Source organism: Ictalurus furcatus, chromosome 20, assembly GCF_023375685.1.
Source record: "Ictalurus furcatus strain D&B chromosome 20, Billie_1.0, whole genome shotgun sequence".
Classification (NCBI taxonomy): Eukaryota; Metazoa; Chordata; class Actinopteri; order Siluriformes; family Ictaluridae; genus Ictalurus; species Ictalurus furcatus.
The window spans coordinates 1497226-1522787 of record NC_071274.1 but is presented as its reverse complement, the minus strand read 5'-3'; positions in this window follow the sequence as shown (position 1 = coordinate 1522787).

Below are 25562 nucleotides of genomic sequence, written 5' to 3'. Positions count from 1 at the left end.
TACAGTCTCTACGCTACTCCAGGAGTTACGGTAGTTTGTGCTTTAAATATCGTTTTTACAGTCTCTACGCTACTCCAGGAGTTACGGTAGTTTGTGTTTTTATTCTTGTTTTTTACAGTCTCTACGCTACTCCAGGAGTTACGGTAGTTTGTGTTTTTATTCTTGTTTTTTACAGTCTCTACGCTACTCCAGGAGTTACGGTAGTTTGTGTTTTTATTCTTGTTTTTTACAGTCTCTACGCTACTCCAGGAGTTACGGTAGTTTGTGTTTTTAATATTGTTTTTATGGTAAGTGTGGGATTCCAGGTATTAATGTTGTGGTGGTGCTTTTAATACAATACTCGTCTCTGATTAATTGAATTCCGTTGTGGAAGTGTGCTCATCATCACCCCCCCACCCGTCTGCGTAACCGTTTCTCCGCCTCATGGGGAGCGCTCGAATTGAAAAGTGGAAATGCGAAATTCATTTACATGTGAATGTTAAATTAGGCGCCGGGCCGCTGCTGGTTCTGCCATGGAAACTGTCCCTCTGTCGTGTTTCGGATTCAATTTTCGGCGGCCCGATGCTTGTTTAAAATAAACCAGCCATAATGAGTTTGTGCTGTGGCGCTGAGGGCCGGCTCGCAAGGCACCATAAATCACCGCAGATGCTGGTGTGTTTAAAATATGGTGTCTGGGGGGAGAGAGAGAGCTGTCGGGACGGACCGGTCCTTATCAGCCCTCGCAGACGCCGCCTACATCACACACTCCAGATGGCCCTTCATACATCAGGCCCTTTACCTCGCTGACACACACACACACACACACACACACACACACACACACAGACACACACAGACACACACACATATACACACATACACACTCGTCCACCGGCCCACTTCCTCAACAGACACTCAAAAATTGTCCAAAACTGCTTCCTCCACCCTACTAGGGTATGAGATGATGGATTGGGCCATGGCCGACTCACAGAACAATACAAAAAAAGTCACAAGATGATAAATTCTGCATCATTTTACATGAAATTCAGTTTAAATGCACCCTATGTATTGAACTAGGGGAATCCAAGTGCACGCTTCATAGTGCACAAAGGCACTAGCTGATGGATTAGAGTTTGCATTGGTTAATATTCAATCTGACTACACACTATGTAGAACACTAACGGATGGAATTTGCATTGGCTTCGTCTCAATATAAGTACACCCTACAGACTAGGTAGTGCACTAGGGCACATGCCTATTGATTGGGCTGAGCTCCATTTCAGCTGTACATTACGTATATGGCGCCCTAGGGGTTGAGCTGATTGATACTATATTGGCCGAGTCCTAATTTGACTGTACACTATGTAGTGCACACAAGGACATGAGCTGTTCGGTGCACACTACATAGTGCACAAACTGATCGAGTTTGCATTGGCTGAGTCCCAATTCGAATGTACACTATGTAGTGCACTAGGGGTTGAGTTTATTGATTAGACCGAGCCACAATTCGAATGTACACTATGTAGTGCACTAGGATGTAGCTAACCCTAGTGATGGATTTTTGCACTGTCCTCGCCTCACTATGTGACTGGAACAGTGATCCGATTGAGACGCAACCTGTGAGCCGGAGTGAAGTGTGTATGTGTGTGAGAGAGAATCGGCGCTCCATCACTCTGCCCTGGTTTCAGGTGCTAGACTGATAGCGAGTTTTCTCCGAGCTCCAGCTGAAGCTGTAGGTGATAAGTGTACTCCTACACTATGTGATTTGTTTGTGAAGCAGCACTATGTTAATATGAACTTTTTTAGTAAGATAATAGTGTGCTAATTGATGCGTGCTCGCATTTAATTACCTCTTTATCATGCCATTAATATTAAACAGGCCCTGTGCTGTTATACACAAACCTTTTCAAACAGGTGGAGCTTCTGCTTCTTCTTCACGCAGGGTGAAACTGAAGCCCCGGGGGTGGGCAGAAGAAGGCCCTGTTTCTCAATATGTGTCCTCTTGTCCTCGCCTCGCCTTGTCCTCATCCCCAATACTCAAGAACACAACCAGCATGACAGTAGAACACAACTGTTCTTGGTCCTCCATAAAAACCTCCACCCTATGTAGTGAACTGGGGGCGGGGGTGGGGGGGGGCGTTATTTCTGCACAGAATACAAGTTCAAGTGTACACTACATAGTGCACTAGAGCACGAGTCAGTGGACGATTCACTGAGACAGCATTCCAATGCCAGAAGACTTGGCTCAAACCCATAATGAAGTTTTACGTTCGTTTGTCTTTAATTAAACAGTGCCGTAAATCATATTTTGACATTACAATGAGGTGTGAAATTAGTAGTATAATTTGTTGTTGTTGGTATTTTTTATTTTTTTTGCTTTGCTTATTCGCTTATGTTCTTTCACAAATAACTTGCAATAGCAGTTTTCTACCAGAGAGGGCGACATTACAAAATTTGACACCTTGTAGCTTTAAGCTTTACTGCAGCAGGCCAAGACACGCTTATAGACTTTAAAATGGGAAAATGTAAGCACTTTCGAATAGATACTCTGAGAAATCCCACCCAGTTGGAGAAAAAAAATAACAGCTAAGCCATTAAGCAACAGGATTACTTCACGTTATTTAAAGCTATGTAAATACAGGCTGTTTGAGGACTGGCTAGCAATCAGGTTACTTGACGTTAGTTAGCGAGTTATATCGCTAACATTAAGTGACATTTTATGATAATTGTAGCAAACCTCTTAAAGGAATCTGTAACGTATCTAATCAAAATCGTTTCTATCAATTTCATGCACTTGCTCATATTTTTCTCCGTCCTGAGGCTTTTTTTATTTTTTAATCCAAAATGATGCTCTGCCTGTCTGGAGCACAGTCTGCGGCTATATGGAGATAAATGAAAAGAAAATTGAAAAAAAAGAACAGGCACTTTTCATGGAAATGTACAGGTGAGAAATTGCTGAGCGGTGTGCTCACTAAAAAGTTTCCTAAACCCATCTGAAAATTAGATTTGCATGCTGACAATAATATCTCCAAAAAAACCCCCCCCAAAAAACCCACATGCGCCGTGCGTGCTCCTGCCACGTTCCTAATCTTATTTATCACCGGAGGAACGTGTTCGCTTTAATCACGGAGAAAATCTCAAACGCCATCGCCGAAACTCGATTAGCGCGCCGCAGGTGGGCAGTGAGCAAAAGTACAAAATAAATAAATAAATAAATACATACATACATACATACAAATCTGCAGAAGGGACCTGCATCGTGCCATTTTATCATCCATCATCCAGAGAGAGCGCTGTATCTCTCCTTTTCTTTTCTTCTCCAGCAGGAATCGATAAGCCTTCGCCCCGGCCGCTCTCAGTCCTGCCCACTGATTCGCAGATCCGAAAAAAAGAGCAGTAAGCAGGTCCCATCAGTGCGGCTTTATCACGAATCATCAGCAATTTCTTTCCCTTCGTCCACTCCTGATCTCAATCTGGGCCTTGCACGTAAGCACCCCCCCCCGCCACCACCCCAACATTTCCACCACCACCACTTCCTCCGCCCCCTTAGCAGCCGGTTAATTTCTTATCGGCCGAGGGAAGGGATGCGCATTCACACTTTTGGGCGCGCGGCAGTCACAGTTGGTTACACACAGGTTCCCCCATGCTGCTTCGGAGATAATGAAATTCGCTCCACAGGGTAGAAAGTCAGGAGGATAAAAAATGATTCGAGCGGTTACAGTATAAAACACATTTTCCTGCCCTCTAGCAAGTGCTACGGTTTGCACTATGAAGCAATGTCGGGTTTGGTGTTAGCTTAATAATCGTAGCTTGTTCGGACGTTAGTGTATTTACGGTAGACCTGCTACTCTAGAATTTACGGCATCTCGTAGTGGACTTTGTAGTGTTTTTTTTTTAATGGAAGTGTAGTTATGGAAAGATTTGCTTAGCAATATTTCAGCTTTTAAACAATGTGATGGTGTGATGAAGTGGCGCTAGGTAACGCGGTGTGAACTCCTCTGTCCTGAAGAAGTCGGAAAACTTAAAAAAGTTACAGCTTTTCCTCTGATCGCTACGAAGCGCCGACACTGGAGACTCCTTCCATACGTGAAATAAACTTCTTACAAATAAACAACTTTGAATCAATAAAAGCACAGTGTACAAAGGTTCTGAAAGTGGGATCTAGGTTACCCACAGGGGTCTGTGAAGCATGGCACATTATATTTAGGGGTCCAAGCACCGAAGTTCACTTCAGCCCCGTCCGAAACTATTAGAACAGCAAGGCGAGTTCATTTGTTTGTGCTCTACACCAAAGACATTTGAGTTTGAGATGAAAAGATGGATGTTAGATGAGAGGTTAGGATTTCAGCTTCTATTTCCTGGTTCTTACATCTCCATGTGTTAAACAACATAAAACCTTTTGAATCAGACCTCCCAATTTTTAGACGAGCAAAAGTATATGAACAGATAAGTCTTTTCTCCCATAGACAGCTCTCTGGTCTTCATGTTGGTTTATCCTTTTTAACGACAAATGCAGTCTTCACAGGTGAAACTGAAGGTTAAAACCAAGAGTAGATCTCCAGAGCTATTTACTGTTTAAACAATCAATCAGTCTATTATATTAATTATTTGAGACATGGCCAAGCTATGTCTAATTATTGGTTTACTTTATGTGTAACTTGTAATACACTAATTTATTAGTGTATTTACGGTAGACCTGCCACTCCAGTAATTACGGTAGTTTGTAGTTGAGTTTTTGGTGTTTTTACAGGAAAGATTTGGTCTTTTAGTTTGCAGAAACGAGCATTATTATAGATCCGGTAGCAAAGACAAACAATTACACGGTTTCAGATTTAATCACTGCTCTATAACAATAGAAAGTTTTCATCAACAGAACGAAAGCTTTAGACTGTATAGTAGAAGTCAAGGTCTCAGAATTAAATGCTATTTTAGACATAAACATTTGAAAAAAAAAAAATAAATAAAAAGCCTGTGATATTATACAGTAAAGTGACAAGAACGTTTTAAAGGGTCGAGGTTCAGATTGGAAAATTTTGAATATCTCAGTAAATGTGTTAGCATTGTAATATATAAGCTGAACCATAAGGGACCAGTGCACTTTTTTTTTTTCCTCCACAGAGACCTCCAGCCCACGCGTATGACTTTTCGTTCCTGATGCGATGGCAGATTCTGATTTAGGTTGTTATTCGGTGACTTTTCTTCCATCACGTCTTTATAAATTCTCATGAAAGCGCTTTAATTTATTTATTTATTTTTTTTTTTTCATGAAACGCCTTTTAACGAGACGTGTGTGGGATGTGTAGGAAAGGTTAGGGAGGGGGAAAAAAGGCACAGGGATGGCACCCATTTCGACATGCGCCGTCACAAATAAGGCCCCGTGACTGCGCAGGAACGATGGCACTGGCGGATACGGATGAGCTCGGTGAGAAATATTCCATTACTGTCACCTGGGGAGGGGAAACACATTGCATACGGCCTTCACTTTTACCCCCGCCGTTTCCTGTTAGTCACAAAGCGCATGGAAAATCGGTGACGATATCGATCTGAGCGACGACGCAAACGGATTAATTCTCCACAAAAGAGGGATTGTTTATATATTTTTAAAAGGAGACTCGTCTCATAAGATGCCAGAAACGAAATAACTGAAAGGCAAAAATCAATATGTGAAGGAAAAAAAAAAAAAAAGATTGGATGTAGAAACCCCCGGAAAATGAGACGTCGCTGCTTGGAGTTCTGTTGATTGTTGTAAATGCCTCTGAAGATTAGTTAGTGAAGTTTCAATTAAACTACATATTACATTTTAAAAGAAGAACTGTGCTCAAAGTATTGACTGCTGTCCAGATACGTCCATTACATACGTCCATTACATACGTCCATTACATACGTCCATTACATACGTCCATTACATACGCCCATTACATACGCCCATTACATACACCCACCTTGATTTGTCCTCTAAATATCCTATTTTGGTCTACATTAAGTTTGAAGCCTATAGTCTATATTTTTAGACATTTCATCCATTTTTTTAGCTCGTGCTTTCCCATACGAGACTTCACGCAATATTTCAGTGTTTTGGCGTGGTAAGTTCATCTTTTCTACATACATGAGACTATAATTTATCCTTAAGTAAGAAATAAAACAACGAAAAACCACGTGGAACTGAATCAACAACGGTGTAGCGTGTAGCATGACAGAGTTACCGTCGCCACCCTCTCTGAAGTTCTGAAGTGCTGTATTCTTCTTATACAACAGCAATTGGCCAAGGATTTTAAATTTCCATTTACTAAACAAACTACATCGTACTTTTTATCCATTTCTACTTACGTTTAACGTCGCTGAATGTCCGCGAAACAAGCTACTCCCTGTTCTCATTTACGTCATAGCATCTGTAAACAGTCCTCACCAGCCTCTCTTTTCTCGCTCTCTCAAAGTTAATAGTAATATTAATTTTGTTTAAAAAAACAAACAAACAAACAAACAAAAAAAAAAACGCAGCTTGTGACGCTACCGAGAAACTGCGACGTGTGAACTTCTCGTCGGAAAAAGAACAACAAAAAAACCCCCATACCTTTGACACAAAACGTGTAAACGTTTCCATAAACGTGAAAAGTAAAAACTCCTTTCGGACAACTTGACAAGTTCTTGCGAACGAGGTGTTGCTATAGAAACGAATTTAACGAGCTGTCGTTAATGAGATGAAGTTAGAGAAAATTAATCGACACCTTCTGACCAATCAGAATATAGAGAAAGAATAAAGCCATGTCTGGGTAAAATAAAGAAAGAAAGAAAGAAAGAAAGAAAGAAAGAAAGACGTTCTCTTGAGAGTAGCAGTCCCGCGCCGGGACTGAGCAGCAGGAGACGAGTAGCAGCCGTTATTTAGGAAGGTGTTAACGGCTAACAGCTAAAAGTTTTTACGTTACTTTATATTTTCAGTAACACCACTAAGTCTTTATTTTATTTATTTATTTTTTTGGTGCGTCGTGTGTCCTCTCTGCTTTACTTCCTTTACATTACTCGTCAGTTTTTCACAATTTGTTGTAACAGACCTTTCGAGCACCTGTGTCCTAGAACTCTTGATTGTGACGAACAGCTCCATGTCATGAAGAGAGAACTCTCTATTTCTGACTATATCCTGCACTATTCTCCTGGCAGCAAGCAACACCGTGTTCACCTTCTTCCCCCGAAACCTAATACAGTCTCACAACACTCATTTGTTTTGCTTGTTTTTTTGGTTTTTTTTTTTGTAATAAAATAAAAATAAATAAATAAATACACCAGACTCCTTTGCTGTCCACTCTCATCACGATGGAATGCGCTAATCCTCCTGCGGCACGGCCTGGCCTCGGGAACGAGAAGGAGAGCGAGCGAGAGCGAGAGAGAGAGAGCCTTCAGGCTCCAGAAACGCAATAATGCATTTGATTCATATTGCTATTATGTCAGCAGATTTATCGCCGGAATTCTGCGCAGACGCCCCCCCCCCCTCCCCGTCATCACCGATTCACACGAACTGGAGGAGGGTTTTGATTTATTTATTTAGATTATTTCTTCCTGCCTGCTGAAAGTCGTTTTGATTTAACAGTGATAAAAATAAAAGGCAGCAGATCCGGATTTGTAGATCTCATCTGTAATAAAGACTTGTCTTCGAGCTATGACTCTTTCCCACAGATGCGCGTGATGTGCGTGTGCTTTTCTGTTCACGTTACGCATACGACTGGGAGAAAGAAAAAAAACAAAACAAAAAACACCTCTCTCATGCTGTTACAGGAAAATAATCAACGGTCGTTATGAGCAGATTGACGTTCCACCCGGATGTTCGTTATTTTCCCAATAACGGCGCGTCCGGAAGTGTTTCATTCCGCTTCGGATCGCGTTTAACGGTTTGGTACGTCCCTGATAAACGAGTCCGTTCCTGTTCTCACTTACGTTATAGCACGACAACGCAAGACAAAAAATAAGAAGAAACACTCCAAGTTATAGCTTTACCTCTGATTGTACCAAAGCGCTGACGCTGGAGACTCCTTCCATAAACGCAAATAAACATCTTATGAATATATTTTTCGAAACTCGCTCGTACGGAGCGTCCGAAGTACAATCCCTGTTATTTGAGCTGTTGCTATAGAAACGATAACGTATTAGAACGAGAGCATGAAGCAGCTGCGCTACTGTCAGAGCTGCCGTTATAGAGCCTTAATCTACACCTTCTGACCAATCACGATCCAGAACTCGACAAGACCAATAAACCATCAGTAAGGATTTGGTGAAGTTGCTGAAGTAGTTGTTGCGTGACAGAGTGTCAAAGGCTGCATCCGGCAGTTTCTTTATGGGGTTAAAGGTCACATGAAAGCAACCAGATCTCATACACGGTGCGGTCTGCTTGTCTTGGAGGGAGTGTTAATCAACAGCGATCGCGTCTCACGCTCTACCCTTCTCCCTTGCAGGATCATGGTGTTCCTGTGCAGCCAGGAAATTGCTTATTGTTTCAAATGAAGTAACCACGAGGAATTTCTCTAGATTTTTATCCTCCTGATTGGATAAAACCGCATCTGATGACCTCCGACCCTTCCTGTCTCGGTCAAGATATAACGCAGTGGATAAAAGGTTTCAGTTCCGCTGATATATTTACGACGTGGAGACCGTTTGTAAACTGTAAAAGCACGAATCTGCTAACAAAGACGTCTAGATTTCAGCCAGCGTGAACGTTTGAGACGCGGTTCATCATTCGGACATCAAAACTGTCACACGTGCTCAGTGAACAACGGAAGTGTGCTGCTGATGCACGTCGTATCAGTCTTGCATAACAATTCGGAGGTGGATGCGAACGTAGGCTTTTTTTTTTTTTTTAAAATGAAATAAAATACAAACAAAATCATGGCGAGATACGCAAACTGAGCAAATTGAGAAGTAGGTGCCAAAACAAAAATACGCCATGAAGCTTAAGAAAAGTAACAACAGACGCTAAGACCTTATATAGAGGGGTTAATCAAGGAAAGACTGAAAACAGATGCACACAATTACAGGAAATGAGTGGGATAAATGAAGAAAAAGTTCTAAAATATGTGCGAGGGTGCCCTCTGGTGGCTTGGTAGAGAACTGTCTATGGTGGATGCTACATTTTGGCTCCATTTTGTCTTTTTTTTTTGGATTCCCCCCATTTTGTCCAGAAAAACAGCTAGGCTAACACATGCTTCATCCGAGACTCGTGAAGCCAACTCCTGCGTCTTTGCTACGTCACAGAGCAGTGCAACACACTTGGACGAAAGTGCTATCTGCCCTCTTCCGCATACATAAGCTCATGGAATACCCATGATTGACAGGCAAGAGATGGTATGCCCCTTCCACCCACAGAGCACAGCCAATTAATTATGCTCTCCGAGATCATGTTGAGCCACGTGAGAGCCCTTTGCCTCCATTTTCTCCATTGTGCGTAACTCCCGAGCCTTATCTCTACTCTCTACTCGTATATCTCGCAGCTGTTGGGCCTTCGGAAAATTTTCATTCACTGCGTAATCGTTTACTTTACCGATCCGTCAAGATGTGTGACTGTGCATCGAGCCTAATTCGTTTTCATCAAGCGAGCACTTCAAAACGGCGAGCGCTTTGAATGTGTCTAGGTGTGAGACAGTAGAAGTGCCAGCCAGATCTCAGATGCACAATAATGCCCGCCAGCTGAATACCGGAGAGGTGAACCCGTCTGCGAGTCGGCGCCGGAGATGTGGAGGGAAGAACAATGAAATGCTAATGTGCTAAGCCCAGCGCGGTTTGACTTAGCACAGCTCCACAGATGGTCAGGGAGAACGGACAGCCCTCGGGGTAGCACGGAGAATGTCAACAGGTAGGCATCTGTCACAAGATTGGTGGTTTCCTGCTGCTCCCGCCAAATCGCGTACAGCTCCCTGACATTTGTTCTGCACCCTCCGTGTACATCTGCTGCTCGAAGTGTCTGCGCGTTTTATTTTTACACACATCTGTACACACGCCGCCGACGAATTAAATTCCAGATTGTAAACGCAGCACGTTGAGATTTTTCACTTTTTGATGATGTCCTGCTTTTTTTTTTTTCCGGATAATTCCAAAAACCGTTCCTGCACAGTCATCTCCGGGATGAATGGAGCGTTAGAAGGAACGGATTGGACGGCTTATCAGCGTGGCCCAGTTGCTGCGAGACGCACTTATCGTGACTCCTCACATCGCCGCGTTAACTTCGGACCAGGCTCGGTGTGTATTCAGAATAGGAGGCGTGCAAAACCGCGAGAGCTGCCCTGACCGATTTTATTGGAGCTGCCGAGAGCTGGCTGCCACTGTGCACCTGATACTGGCTATCTACCAGCGGCTCTTTGCTCTGCCACTCCTCCGTACTGACAAACTGTCTCCTCCCTTTATCTCTCTCTCGCTCTTTCTCTTTGACTCTATAGTTCTTTCAGTCATTCGGTCTCTTCCGCACTGACTTTCTATCCTTCACAAAAGAAGTTGCTTTTTATCGTAACCGTATTATGAACCTTCAGAGAATCATACTTGCAAATAATCTATCTAGACAGGCTTGGGCAACTTAATATATACTCTCTCTCTCTCTCTCTCTTTAATATATATATATATATATATATATATATATATACGTACTGTATATACACGTATATATGTAGCGATAATTTCGCAAAGTCTGATCTAATTTTCACCTTCCCTGCCCTGGTTTCCACTCCAATACGCCATGAAAAGGAACTTCCCCATGTGCATGTCATATAAAAGATAGAAAAGAAGAGATCCCCTTTTTCTTCTCTTCCTCATAAATAGGCCGCCTTTATTAGTCGGACATCGTGAGAGCAGTTCATTCAGATAAAGCTCTCTAGAGCTGCCAATTTATGGCGCGCTCCCCCACAATGCCTCATTGTCTCGGGCGGAGAAGGGAAAGCGGTGAATGGCGGCCTCGTTTTACGATGTGTAAAAAGATAAGAGGCTCGCCACTTCACAAAAGTCGACGAGAAACACGGTGGGCCCTTTGCAAGGCTTTGATTTCACACTTTTAATAGACCACACAATGAGCTTTTGTGGAGGCTCTCTATAACTCAAGGCTCTTCTCCATGAAGATAGAGCCGATACCGGCGCCGTACGAACGATCTAATTGGTACGAGTACGTCGGGGGAACTGCCGTCGTTACCAGTTCGCAGGAAGCAAGCGAAACGTCGGCGTAAATCACGAATAGATGAACGTAGATGAAGAAAAATGAATAAAGGAAATGCTTTGATTTGAAGGTGACAAAGGTGTTATGTATTGAAATGTACATAAATGCAGCTGGTTATTTTTGTGTGGAGTTAACAACGTGGAAAAGCGAGAGAAATGAAACGTTCCTCGGTGCACGCGTTGGATGTGTTTTTGTATCATCTTGTAGGGAGAACTAGTAATTGTAATAATGGGTCCAAAATGTAAGTTAAGTTCACTGAGAAGTTCAATGTTGTCTAAGCGACGTGAGAAATCTTTGAGATGAAGTCAAAAAAAATTGAGATTTTTTGACGAAGAGAACGTTTTGAGATGTGGAAATTGCGAGACATATCAAAACTAAGTAACACGTCAAGCTCGAGATAATAAATCAAAAATTTTGAGACAAGCCAGATTTTAACATGAGTTGAAATTTTGAGATAATAATAAGTCGAGTTTTGAGAAATGAAGGCAGGTTTGAGTTAATAAGTCAAAATGCTTGGGAAGGATGACCCATGGTTGAACGATTTCCTGTTCGTAGTCACCCAGGTGTTCTAAAAAATGTCAAATATCAATGGGAATATACTTCAAATATATTTTTCCTGATAAACCTGTGTTGTGCTTCCATGAGAGCAGAGTATTTTGGTGAATTTTTTGAACAATAGATCAAAAGGTTAAACAATAAAGACAATTTTCCGCAGCCTTCTTTGCTCATATTTACCAAGGGTGCCAATATTAATGGGGGGAACTGTAGATACTGTACACACACACACACACACACACACACACACACATATATATATATATATATAAGCACAGATTTTCTCTTACAGCGAGCCTTTGATGGATGAAGATTGCTTTTAAAAGCAGGGATTTGTTCATGGAGGTGTTTCTTTTCTCCAGCGAGAACCTGGTTCCACAAACAATCAAGCTGCACAGTGTGAGGGTTCGTGAGGTTGATTTCTCTTTTTTTCGTCTCCGTTTGTGTGGCGAAGGGGCACAGCGGGTCGACGCGCTCGCTGGTGACAAAATATCTGTCTGGTGGAGCCGATGATGAGCGCTGACGATCAGCCGGGTGGACGTGTGCACAGCGCAGCCTTAAACTGACAGATGACATCACCCCGGGCGGCCATGTTCCAACCGTCTGCTCGCTCATCCCAATGACTTTCCTTATGCCCTCCGACCACGCCCACTTATTTATTTATATAGCTCGCGCTTTCATTTCTGCCTTCGGCTCGACCGCTGACCCGTGGCACGGCGGCACAAACATTTCCTGACGTTTGTCATTCCCTTTCTCCGGATGACTCAGAAATGGCAAAACTGCTTTACAGATGTTTCGTCTGAGCTTTCTGAACAGATTACGTCCAGAACACTCACCTACAACGAACTGCTCTTGTACCACACTCATACTACGGTCCTGTCCGTTCTCCGTTCCCCATCCTGATCCGTGTTGATTCGGGTTTTTTTTTTTTTTTTATAAAAGTAGTACAGCTGCAAATCCCAGGTTTATATGAATGCGCTCGTTCTAATGCGCTATCGTTTCTATAGTAACGGCTCGTTCACAGGGACCCTAACCCTAACCCAGTGGACTCTCCACGAATAATACACAGATTAAAAAGCAGGTAATTGCTGCTACGGTGAAGTTTTCTGTAAGGAGGTGTTTATGGAACATTTATGGAAGGAGTCTCCAGTGTCAGCGCTTTGGAACAGTCGGAGGTAAGTAAAGCTGTAAGATTTCCGACATCTTCGTGGTTGTTTCGCTGACATTCCTCAGCATTAAATGTAACAATAAACGGATAAAAAGTGTCATTCTTTAATGAGTAAAGACTGCGATCGTTGTGGTATAAGAGGAATAAAACACTTCCTATATCGACTTTGGAGTGGTTTTAGTAGCTCTGCTTCATCACACCATCACACTGTTGATTATTTTCCTTTTACAGCAGGATATGGAGGGTTTGATTGTGGTAACATCTAACGCCACTATTAGAACTTTTCTAAATTCTCCAAAACTATTTTAATGGCTTTCAGACATCTGGAAGTATTTTCCAGACTCGTGAATAAAATGCCCAGGTGAGTATTATTCTCTAATAAATAATGAAAGCAGCCCTCGGTGGTGGAGTCGGACTCACGGACCCTTCTGTGATCTATCTAACTGACCCTCCTGCGATCTAACTCGCGTCTCCTCGGGAATCGCTCCGTCCGTTCCAGTCTTCGCGAGTTCTGTAATTACGTCTGGATCTGGCTCAGTTTCGCCGTGGACTTTCACGCGAATGGAATCTGATATCCATCATGACCTTGACTGGAAGCCCTGCATGTCAGAGATGTTCCTGGTGGTGTGTGTGTGCATGTTCAGAAGGTTAAACCTGAAAAGATTTCTCTCCTGCTTGAAAGGGGAAAGCGTGGTGGGAAAACAGAGTCACGTATCTGATCACATTCTTGCCTTCAGAGTGGATTTAATCTGGAATTCGGTTTATTTCGTCGCCCACTTTGTGGCTATAATCCAGTCCAGGAGCCGAAACCAGATAAGTTCAGAGAAAGTAGCTGAAGGCGATCCGATAGAGCTGTTCAGAGGTGGAGGTGGGGAGCCTCTCTAACGAGCGTCCATAGCGCGGCGCTCCGAGGCACTTTTCTTTTTTATTATTATTATTATTTTAACCTCAACCATCATTCCCAAAATAATCACTGCAAAAAAATGCACTTTATTATGTTTTATACAGGAACATATATATACATTATATACATTTCTAAATCTATTATTTAGCTTTCTTATTTGTTATTTTTTATTTCAACCACACCACCTGCTCCTAGCACCACCACCGTGACTCTCTTTACAGATCATTCACAACAGTGTGAGGGGAAAAAAAACCACACATAGAAGAGAAAAAACAGCGAGATAAAGACAGTGACGACGACGACGACGACAAAAACGAATAAATCAAATAAAAATAAAACCGAAAACATGTCAGGGAAATGCCTGCTGAAAAGTCGCTCAAAATCATATGAATAATCCACAGAAGTTTTGGGATTCTGTTCTGTGGAGCCATGAAACAAGAAGAGAACTTTTTGGCACGATGGATCAGCGGTATGTCTGGAGGAAGAAGAATGAAGAAAGAACACTCTGTCCACAGTCGAGCATGGTGGAGGCTCTGTGATGCTCTGGGGCTGCTTCTCATCCTCTGGCGCTGGAAACCTGCAGCGTGTGGAAGGCGAGATGGATTCATTGAAGTACAACAACAACAACAACAACAAACCTGACAAAAAAAAATGTAAATAAAACAAAAACCTTGGGAGAAATGAATGTTGTGATCATGGTGACGATAATTAACATGTTACATTTCAAATATACATTTTTAACATAATAGTGCAAGTAAAAAAAAACAACAATAAAATAACAACAATAACAACAATAAAAAAAGAAATAAAATGAAATTAAAAAATGAGAAATGGAAAGATAAATATCAAGCTATATATATATATATATATATATATATATATATATATATATATATATATATATAATGATTTACATGATTAAACAAAGAAACAAAAAGTTGAAGAAAAAAATGACAAACGAAAACAACAGAGACACACTGAAGAGAAAATGATAAGTGACGACGACAACAACAACAACAACGACAACAAGAACAATAAGAAAACATTAAGAAATCAAATAAAATAATTTTATCGGCATCATTTATGAAGATGTCTCCATTCAGCCCAACTCTCGTATCTAACGTACACAAAGATGAATCACTTTCCAGAGTGTTCAGCGCTCCACATCTGCCCCGGAGGTGAAGGGTCGCGATTAAGGACGAGTGTGTGGCACGGAACAATTAAAGCTCCTGTGTGCGGAGACCATTAGGGAAGATGGAGTGTGAGGCTCTTCACAAGGAGGACAGCCACTCCAGAGCGAGCACTCTTTCACTCTGTCGCACTCTGTTGCACACACACACACACACACACACACCGACCAGATGAGCTTCAGCATCTCTGCCTCGAGAAGATTGCTTCATTTGGAGCCATTAGCGCGCTTATTGGACCATTATCGAGCTTGAAGGCTCTGAAAACCTGAAAGAAAACAGCACAAGTTCACCTTTACTGACTTTGGCTTCATACTAGCTAGCGACAAATTCATTTTCTACGCACACGCAGCTGTGATTCCGGCGGCAATGCCGAAGCTAGAGCACAGCATTCGAATCGCGATTGTATGCAAATTAGCCATGACGCTATAAAGCGACAGTTCCGAACGATTTCCTCGGACCGGATCTTACGCCGCCCAACGTTTCTTAAGTTCTTCGCTTACAATTCTAGTTCCTACCTGCAATGAGTTCCAATTTCGTGCAAAAATTATACGCAAGAAAAACGTACAACTGTGGTTTCGCCGTATCCCCAATCTCTCGTTAAATATGTATGGAGACGTTACGAAATATAGAAATAAAGCTCGGAAGGAAGTAGCAGAGATTGCTGCTGCCTCTGGTGAGTGAGTGCACGTAGATAGAACACAAAATCAAGCAAACGCCGCAAAATCCTGTATGGACTGGTGAGATATGCTAAAAACAGGCCACGCCCACAAGCGACAACATTAGCAGTCACGAGAGACGAGCGATGTAGGGTCACAGTTTGAGAAAACGCACGCACACCCGTCAACCTAGGTTCAGTGCGCCGAATCAGAATTCCGAGCTGTAGCTCATGGTCATAAAGAATGATCTACAACGAGCATTTTTTATCAGACGCTGATAAAAGGCATCGACTTCACGGATGAAAAATGACACGGGCCGCGCCGCACTCGTTAGTCATAATTCCTGAAACCCAGCAATCTATCTATCCTATCTTCTCCGCGATATATTCACATGCACCATTATTCTAACGTGTTCCGAGTGAGATGTCACACGTGCTGGGATGCGTTATATATGGCTCCGAGAGAGAAGAGAGAGAATAACGGAATAATGAAGGGAGCCCCGAGAGGCTATCGTACTTTATCTACACGAATGGGTTTCATGGATACAGACAGTGTGAAGAAGCAGCGACGGGTGCATTAAATGACCCATGTCTTCATCTTTTATACATTTTGACCTCCCCTCGCCGCTGGGTTCTGCCGTCCCACCTCTGGGGCTGAGAGGTATATGATAAGATATGGAGATATCGAACACGTCCCCTGTTCTCCACCCATAATTCCCTAAAGCGGCGTATCGGAAAGAGAGCACCGTAGGAGATGGATTTATTTATCCTCCCTGCTGAGGAATCTGCTTTTGGTTTAAAAATAGATTTGGAAACACCACATGCACCGAGCATATACAATGAGATTCTCATTTTGAATACAGGAGAATGTTTTCTCTTCTAAAGCACAGATTTCAACCCCTAAAAAGTTTCTTTATTTATTTATATACTTATATAATATTTATATGTTAAAGAACAACACATAGCATCATACCGTTTATTTATCGATTCGTAGTTGTGAAATAAGGTAGTTCATGTTTATGCAGCTTGTCACGTTTCCTAGAAACCGCAAAAGCCTCAACTCCTTCGGTGAATGTTAAATAAACGTCTGCTTAGAGAAAACCTTCACCGTATCGACGATTACACGCATTTTTAAATCCGTTTATGTGGAGCATCTGCTGTACAAGTCCCCGTGAATGAGCTGTTACTATAGAAATGATAACGTATTAGAACGAGTACACGGTCATGATGGACCAATCACAATGGTACGGTAATAAACAATAAACTAATAAACAATCATAATAATATATTTGGTTAATTAAAGGTCAGTGTTATTAGGTGAGTAATAGTAAAACAAAAAAAAAAAATCAAAACTCATGGTGACAAAGGTAGCATAGAACTAAAATATACAAAGGAGAAGGCTAGCACAGGCTAGCACAAGGCTAGCTTACGTATACAAAGTACAGGCTAGTGCAATGCTAGCTTAAATATACAAAGTACAAGGCTAGTACAAGGCTAGCTTAAATATACAAAGTACAAGGCTAGCATATAACTCATAAAGTATATGAGAACAAGGTTAGCATAAAACGTAAATATACAAAGTACATGACTAGCCATAGAGCTGAGTTACAAAGCACAAGCTTAGAGCTAAGCAAAAAAGTGCAAAGCTAGCAAAAAGCTGACTTACAAAGTGCAACATTACCATACAGTATTTTAGTAAAAATCACAAACTTTCATAACATAAAATCCAACAGAAAGCTGAGTAATTAGGTTAGCATATAACTGAATTCCAGAGCACAACGCTAGCATAAAGCTGAAATCCAGAGCACAATGCTAGCATAAAGCTGAATTCCAGAACACAAAGCTAGCATAAAACTGAAATCCAGAACACAAAGCTAGCATAAAGCTGAAATCCAGAGCACAAAGCTAGCATAAAACTGAAATCCAGAACACAAAGCTAGCATAAAGCTGAATTCCAGAGCACAACGCTAGCATAAAGCTGAAATCCAGAACACAAAGCTAGCATAAAACTGAAATCCAGAGCACAAAGCTAGCATAAAGCTGAATTCCAGAACACAAAGCTAGCATAAAGCTGAAATCCAGAGCACAAAGCTAGCATAAAACTGAATTCCAGAACACAAAGCTAGCATAAAGCTGAAATCCAGAACACAAAGCTAGCATAAAACTGAATTCCAGAACACAAAGCTAGCATAAAGCTGAAATCTAGAACACAAAGCTAGCATAAAACTGAATTCCAGAACACAAAGCTAGCATAAAGCTGAAATCCAGAGCACAAAGCTAGCATAAAACTGAAATCCAGAACACAAAGCTAGCATAAAACTGAATTCCAGAACACAAAGCTAGCATAAAGCTGAAATCTAGAACACAAAGCTAGCATAAAGCTGAAATCTAGAACACAAAGCTAGCATAAAACTGAATTCCAGAACACAAAGCTAGCATAAAGCTGAATTCCAGAACACAAAGCTAGCATAAAACTGAATTCCAGAGCACAAAGCTAGCATAAAGCTGAATATAAGAGTAAAAGGGAATTTGACTGCTCAATCTTTTTAGCAGTCAAATTCCACAAACACCATGAAACTTATGAACCAGAAAAACTTCAGAACCAAGAAGCAAAATGTGTTTTTCTCAAGTTTAAAAGCCAGTTTTAGACTCAGCAGTCTTTTAACATTATTAGTTGTCACACTGTATGAGATCCCAATAAATCTTGGCTACGTTCTACAACAGACCGTGCAACAACATCGCAAAACACAAGTTTAGCATAAAGCTTAAATATACAAAGTACAAGAAAAGCACAGAGCTACAAGCTACAAAAAGTGCAAGGGCTAGCAAAAAGCTGACTTGTGAAAATAATAAAAAAGTGGGCAGAAAAATGACCAGCTTTGAGGTATATAAGCCAACACAGAGTTATTAAGTTAGCATACAACTCCATAATAAAGTACAGGGCTAGAATAAAACACAGCACACAAAGCTAGGATAAAGCTGAGTTACAGAGTGTAAGGCTAGCTTAAAGCTAGATCTAAAAGCCAGAGTACAAAGGAAGATGACCGATAAATCGGGGATAAACGTCACAACTTATCCAGAGACCAGAGAACATCATGCTAGCATGCTAGTGTGTGTTTTCTCCGGTGTTTTAACATTATTACTTGTCATTAACCTCTCGGCTGAATTCTAGAACAGACAGACAGCTTTGCTATAACTGTATCATACACCGTGTCATCAGTGAAGTCATGCTGATTAACCTCAAATAAAGACTAGCTGTTTCTTCTTGGTTTCATCCAACCGCTGAAGCCATGGTCTGCAGAAGTGCTTACATATCGTCCGGTAAGATATGTTTGGCGTCCAGAGACCACCATAAGAACACCATAGCCAAGATGAAGCATGATGGTGGCAGCATCACACTATGGAGCTGCTTTTCTTCAGCTGGGACTGGAGCTCTAGTCAGGATAAATGGAATCATGGATCGCTCTAACTACCAATGTATCTGACACAAAACCTTCAGGCCTCTGTTAGGCCGCTGAAGATGAAGAAAAATATCAGCTTCCACCACGATAACGACCCGAATCACAAATCCAAGCCAACAAAGGAACGGCTTCAGAAGATGAAGATCGATGTTTTGAAAAAGCCCAGCTCTAAATCCTATCGAGAGCCTGGAATGGAATGACTTGAAGGGAGCTGTGTATGGGAGATCCGCACGCAGTGCGATACATCTGGAGCCTTTTTGCAAAGAAGAGTGGAATCAAATTGCTAAATGAAGATAGTATTTAGAAGCAAAGCTGGTAGACCCGTACCCGAAAAAGACCGAGTGCTGAATTACAAGCAAAAGGTGCTTGAACAAAGTGTTAGTCGAGGGGTGTGCATACTTGTGCAAGCCCTAAATGTTTCTATTAGTTATTCACTTGAACTGTGCTGGTTGCAGTATTACATTAAAGGTGGAAAAAAGATCTGACGTGATTTATCTCACAAAAACCTGCAATTTTAACCGTCTACAGGGGTGTGTAAACTTTTCATATCCACAGTATTTTTATCGAGCGCTTCAATGAGAATTACCAAAAAATGTGAAAATCATGACCCCACTTTAGAGAGAACTGGTAGCACAGTAATGTCACACACACACACACACACACACACACACACACACACACACACGCAGAGAGAGAGAAGAGTCTCTTTTAACTGTCTAGACAGGGAAAAGCCTTAAATTCCGTGTTTTACAAGCCGATGGGTCCCAGCGCAGAGCCGTGGGGGATACCTAATGCACATCTGAATAAAAAGACTCGCACTTTCCAAAACCCCATCAAAGTGAGTCAGGGGGAAAATGGAGACGCGCCAAACAGGGAACGGCGTAGCAGAGCAAGAGCTGCCATGGCTCATTTCACCGACTCCGGCGACGAGGACACGCCGCAGAGCCGAGCAATTAGAGCCACGTCCTCAAAGATCAGGGCAAATAAAGCACAGTGCTACACTGAGTCACATCACGGCTACGCTACACGCCTCTGCTGCAGCTTGGAAACGTGGCTGCTTGTAGCTTTTCAGAGATAGATAATAATGTATGAAATTGTAGATTAGAATGAAATGATTCTTTGTTTATAAAAAGTTATTAATTGTGAATTAAAAATAAGTAAAGAATTAGAACATGCTTAATATCCTCGTGGTATCCTTACAGAAAAGTGTGTTGTTTTTATTTTCACGTGATTTAAATTTTTTCTCAGCTGTGAATTATTTAAATGATTCATTATTTTCATGTGAGATTTTCAAACGATTCTTTTATTTTCATGTGATTTTTACACGATGCATTTCTTATATTATGTGACTTTAACACAGTTCAGTTTTTCAAATGATTCATTTTTTAAGGAGTTTTTTTATGATTCGTTTATTTTTAAATGTACGTATTTCAAATGATTCATTTCCACGTTAGTTTTACAAATGATTCATTTATTTTCATATGAGAGTTTTTCAAATCAATCATTTTTTTCTATATTTGAGTTTTTCAGATGATTCACTTTTTTCACATGTAACTTACATGATTCACTTATTTTACATTTCAGTTTTTCAAACGATTAACTTTTTTAATATTTGAGTTTATTAAACGATTCATTTTTTTCTATAATTGAGTTTTTCAAACGATTCACTTTTTGGCATGTGACTTTTACATGATTCATTTATTTTATATGTGAGTTTTTCAAATGATTCACTTTTTCAGGCAACTTACACGATTCATTTCTTTTATACGAGTTCTTCAAATGATTCACTTTTTTTCATGTGACTTTTACGATTTGTTTATTTTTATGAGTTCTTCAAATGATTCGTTTATTTTTATGTGAGTTTTTCAAATGATTCATTTATTTTTGTTCATTTTTCTATGAGTTCTTCAAATGATTCGTTTATTTTTATGAGAGTTTTTCACGATTCATTCATTCGTTTCTCCTCGCGTGTTCATATCGCTCACATCACGTGCAATTTTAGGGCGTAACATGTTGAAATGCACCTTCATGTTTTTCACGTGATCTCATATTACTCACAAATAACCACACGTGAAATGGAAGATATGTTACCATGAGGACCTTACACTACACACACACACACACACACACACACACACACACACACACACGCACGGCTTTCCTACTGCGCTAAAGATCCATGCGAGGATCATTGTCATGCTCGCTAAGCTGCTGTTGTTGGTAGTTGAACAATGAAAGTTTGTTCATGCAGCGTGGCGAAATTAAACACACAAACAATAATCATCAGCGCGATCAGATATGGTTCAGGAAGAGGGCGTGCGGCGAAGAGATTGCCTCAGAATTGCTATTGATTTTCAAACAACGGCGTGAGAAGTGGCCAGCGTGCCTGAAGAAACAACAGAGCTTACAGTGTATATAGTCTGGAGTTGTGTTAGACAAAACACGTTGTCTTGATTACGCTGCGATTACATCCTCGTACGGGAGAAGATTTAATGAAAGTCCTTTCTCTTAGCCGCCTTGGTGTGATTGAATTACCTTGGCATTTCGAAGCAGATGAAAGCGATTGAAATTGCTTCGCTGTGGAAACCCAGACAGATAACGAGGTATTGTCTCGTGGCAAGTCAGAGATGATATAAACTGAAGTTAGAAGCGATACTGACAGCTGTGTAAACGCACTCTTTTATCTAATATTACAGGGAGGCTTCGGATACACCCAGTCATGAGGAACTTATAACCCATATCAGGGATGCATCCATACCGACGCCGGTGTCGGGTTTCGGTCCGATAATTCGAATAATTAATTATTTGCTTGTTAAAATAAAGAAGCTCCTATTCCACGTGATACTACAGATTGTCACATATAAGCGTAGTGTACGTCGTGTAGCACAATACTCGTGCTGGGGCACCACTGGTGGCTTAGCGGTTAAGGCTCTTACTGATCAGAAGGTCGGGGGTTCAAGCCCCTGCACTGCCAAGCTGCCACTGTTGGGCCCTTGAGCAAGGCTCTTAACCCTCTCTGCTCCAGGGGGCGCTGTATCATGGCTGACCCTGCGCTCTGACCCCAGCTTCCTAACATGTTGGGGTATATGAAGAAAATAATTTCACTGTGCTCTACTGTATATGTGACCAATAAAGACTCATTATCAATACTTAAGTATTATTTTGGTGTATTTATATTTCAGAACTTTAAATACGTGTACTCTTATTTCCAAGAAAAACAAAAGAAACTGACAAAAAAAAAAAACTTTTTGCTTCTTGCATTTTTCATTCAGAGTGGGCACTTCACTTCTGCGAGCACTGAGCACTTCCTTACCCCTCACTCGCCAATTAAAAATACCTAATATACTGTATTTTTATTTAAAAAAAAAAATTTTTTTCAAAAGCTTGCTAGCAAGGTCAGGAGCTAAACATTGATCAACAATCAACATCAATTTTCTAAAGAAATTAAAAAAAAAAAAAAAAAAAAAGAACAAAATCTTTTTAGCTGTCTTTTATGGACATTCCAAAAATATTTTCAAATAACAACAACAACAACAACAAAAATTAAAGACACAAACCAAAAACAGATATGCAGAATGAGATGATCTCCAGCTAGCGAGTGTGTAGCATCAAAACACATCACAGTGCAATGACTCGCCCCGCCTCGCCATTTTTGACCAATAACACCCCCCCGTCCCTCACTTCCCCAGCATCCTGTGATCCAACACGCCAATCTCTTTCACCTTGAAACACCGCATTAAAATAAAAAAGACGAAACATCTAGCAAACAAACGCTCGTGATGAGTTTTTAACTTAACTTTTTATTTCTGTGTGTGTGTGTGTGATGACATTTTTTTTTTTTGTTGTTGTCGTTTTTCGACGTGAAATCTTCCGCGAGATGCTCCGGCTCTGTCTCGGTCACATTATTTTTAGCATCGTTTCAATTAGTCTCATGCAAACACCTTTCGAAAACCTGACACATCAGCTCAAGCGCACGGGAACGAAAATTACACTCGTGTTAATATCAATTACTTCAAAGACAGCAAATTATAGTCCTCGCTCACGAGCTGCACGTGCGAGATAAAATATGTGCGACATTACGCGAACGCTCGGCACGTAATCTGAAGAGTTCTCGTGCAGCTGTCAAAAGTCATCAGGGAGACCTTACACTCTCGCGCAGGATAGAATAGAATGTTATTATGTGTGTTGGAAAAATATAATGAAGCGGTTCATGAGCCGTGTGGAAAAAAACGTTTAAAAACCTTAAACGTACTTGGAAGACGTTCCAGTTCGAAACCCATTTAGAAGTTGTTCCATGTAGAGCCTTGGTTCTAACGTATTCAAAGACTCTTGGGCTCTCAAGAAAATAAAACTTTCAGGGAACCTGATTTCTTCTTCTTCAGCAAAGAACACAAGTCATATTGATGTTTGGACACACAGGGACTTTTAGAAAACGGGTTCCTCAAGAGTTCTTCCGGTTTGTCATTTCTACAGTTCTGCTATGCTTCTAAGACCAATGTGCTTGAGTTTGTCCCGTGTGGGAACCCTAAGGAGTTCTGTGTAGAACCTTAAAACTCCAGAAAAAGAAGTTTAAAAAAAGTTCCAAGTAGAAACCCATTTAGAAGTTGTTCCACGTAGAGCCTTGGTTCTCTCGTATTCAAAGCGTCTCGGGCACGTATGTGCATTCTTAGAAAATGGGTTCCTCGAAGGTTCTTTAAAGATGAACTGTTTTGAAAGCGTTCTACAGGAAACCTTTTGTTAAAGGAATCTTGTTGGCTTGATAATAGAACATTTTAGGGTTCCAGAAGAGGCGCGAAACAAATAGAACATTTTAGGGCTTTCGATTTTTATTTATTTATTCGTTTATTTTTTTAAATATAGCATCCTAATCTAGAACCTCAACAAAAGAAAATGTCCGCGAGTGTCTGGACAAAATGGCTGTGCAGAGATCGATCGGAGGAAAAGGGTTAAAAAAAAAAAAAATCTATTTATTACGAGAACAATAATTTGAAGTGAATCAAATCATTAAAGCGACTCATCTGTAGAGACAATGTGGTGGTTTATTTATTAATTTTTTTTTCAAGGACGTTTCCTATTTATGCGACGCTGGTAAACAGCTGGAGTAAACACAGCTAGCCTTTGTTTTGCTTCTTTTTGTTTTCTGTAAGTCCAATATGCAAATGAACTGAATGCTAACTAATGTAAAGCCCTTGAAACTCTTGTCGCTTGACGCATAGAGCGTACGACGTGTGCGATATAACATCAAAAAGCACTGGCCTACTTTACCAGTGCTGAGATATTTATTTAATTTTTAATTTACGGAAAAATAATTAGTCATGAAGCTTACTTTATTCTTTGTTCTGGTTCCATTTGCGGATTCCCTTTGTAGCGGAGAACGCAGGAGCTCGGCTCATTTCTCAGTCCCTTTGGCAGCGTTCGCAACGGCATCCAGGATGTTAAAAAAAAAAAAAACAAAAAAAAAAACAACAAGCATGTGCTGGTTGCTCTAAGGTTTTTTTTTTTTTTAAATATTAAGAAAGACAGTAAACGGTTCCGTAGCATGTTGAGTTCTTTAGTCCGTCCCTTAAGGCTTCTACGTAGAGCCGTACAACATATTTCATGAATAATCACTTCAGAAAAAACCTCTCAAGATCAAATCCTCAACCAGAGTCCCACTTATTGAATCTGTCGAACAATTACCGTCTATAATACATGTGAAAAAGGTTCCTCGGGAGTTCTGTGAACAGTTTATGTTCCTAAGAATTCTAAAATGACTTCCTTTGGTCAAAAGAACCTTCTAAAGTTCTCCCAGAGAGCCAAATCCAGGGAAACCTTTTACAGAGCTCGATCGAATCTTTAAAAGAAATATACCCTAAAGTAGTGTGAACAATGATCCTTCTTTTAAGAGTTCTGTGTGTTTGACCATCTGAGGAACATTCAAAGGTTCTGTGCAGAAGCCTAGTATAAACTACTGTATATTAGAAAAAGGTAGGAAACCCTTTAAAATGGATCAAAGGTTCTAGGAACTTGGTTCTTGGGCAGTTCTATGTTTACTCGTTCATGACTGTGGCATTCTCAGCGGGTTTTTTTTAAAAAAAAGGATATTTGGTGACTTCTACATAGAACCTTTCAGGGATCCACCCAAAGGGTTCTACAAAGAGGTGTAGTCAAAGTCTACTGAACAGTTAGAACCACTGGGGTTCTTCGGGGGTTCCTGAAGGGGTTCTACGTAAAACCTTTTGTGAAACGGAAACTCTCAATCGTGGAATTTCTCCAGAATATCTTTTAGGGTACTAGATCCTGCCTTGTAGAACTCTAGCATCCAGATCTAGTGTAAGATTAATGGGTTATTTTACCATAAATGGTTCTTTTTTTTTTTAAATCTGCTTTAGTGATTCTGTGTAGAACCCTAAGAAGAATCATTTAAAAAAAAATAAAAAAAAAACGGTTCCATGCAGAAACTCCTTTAGAACTTGTTCCACATAGAGCCGT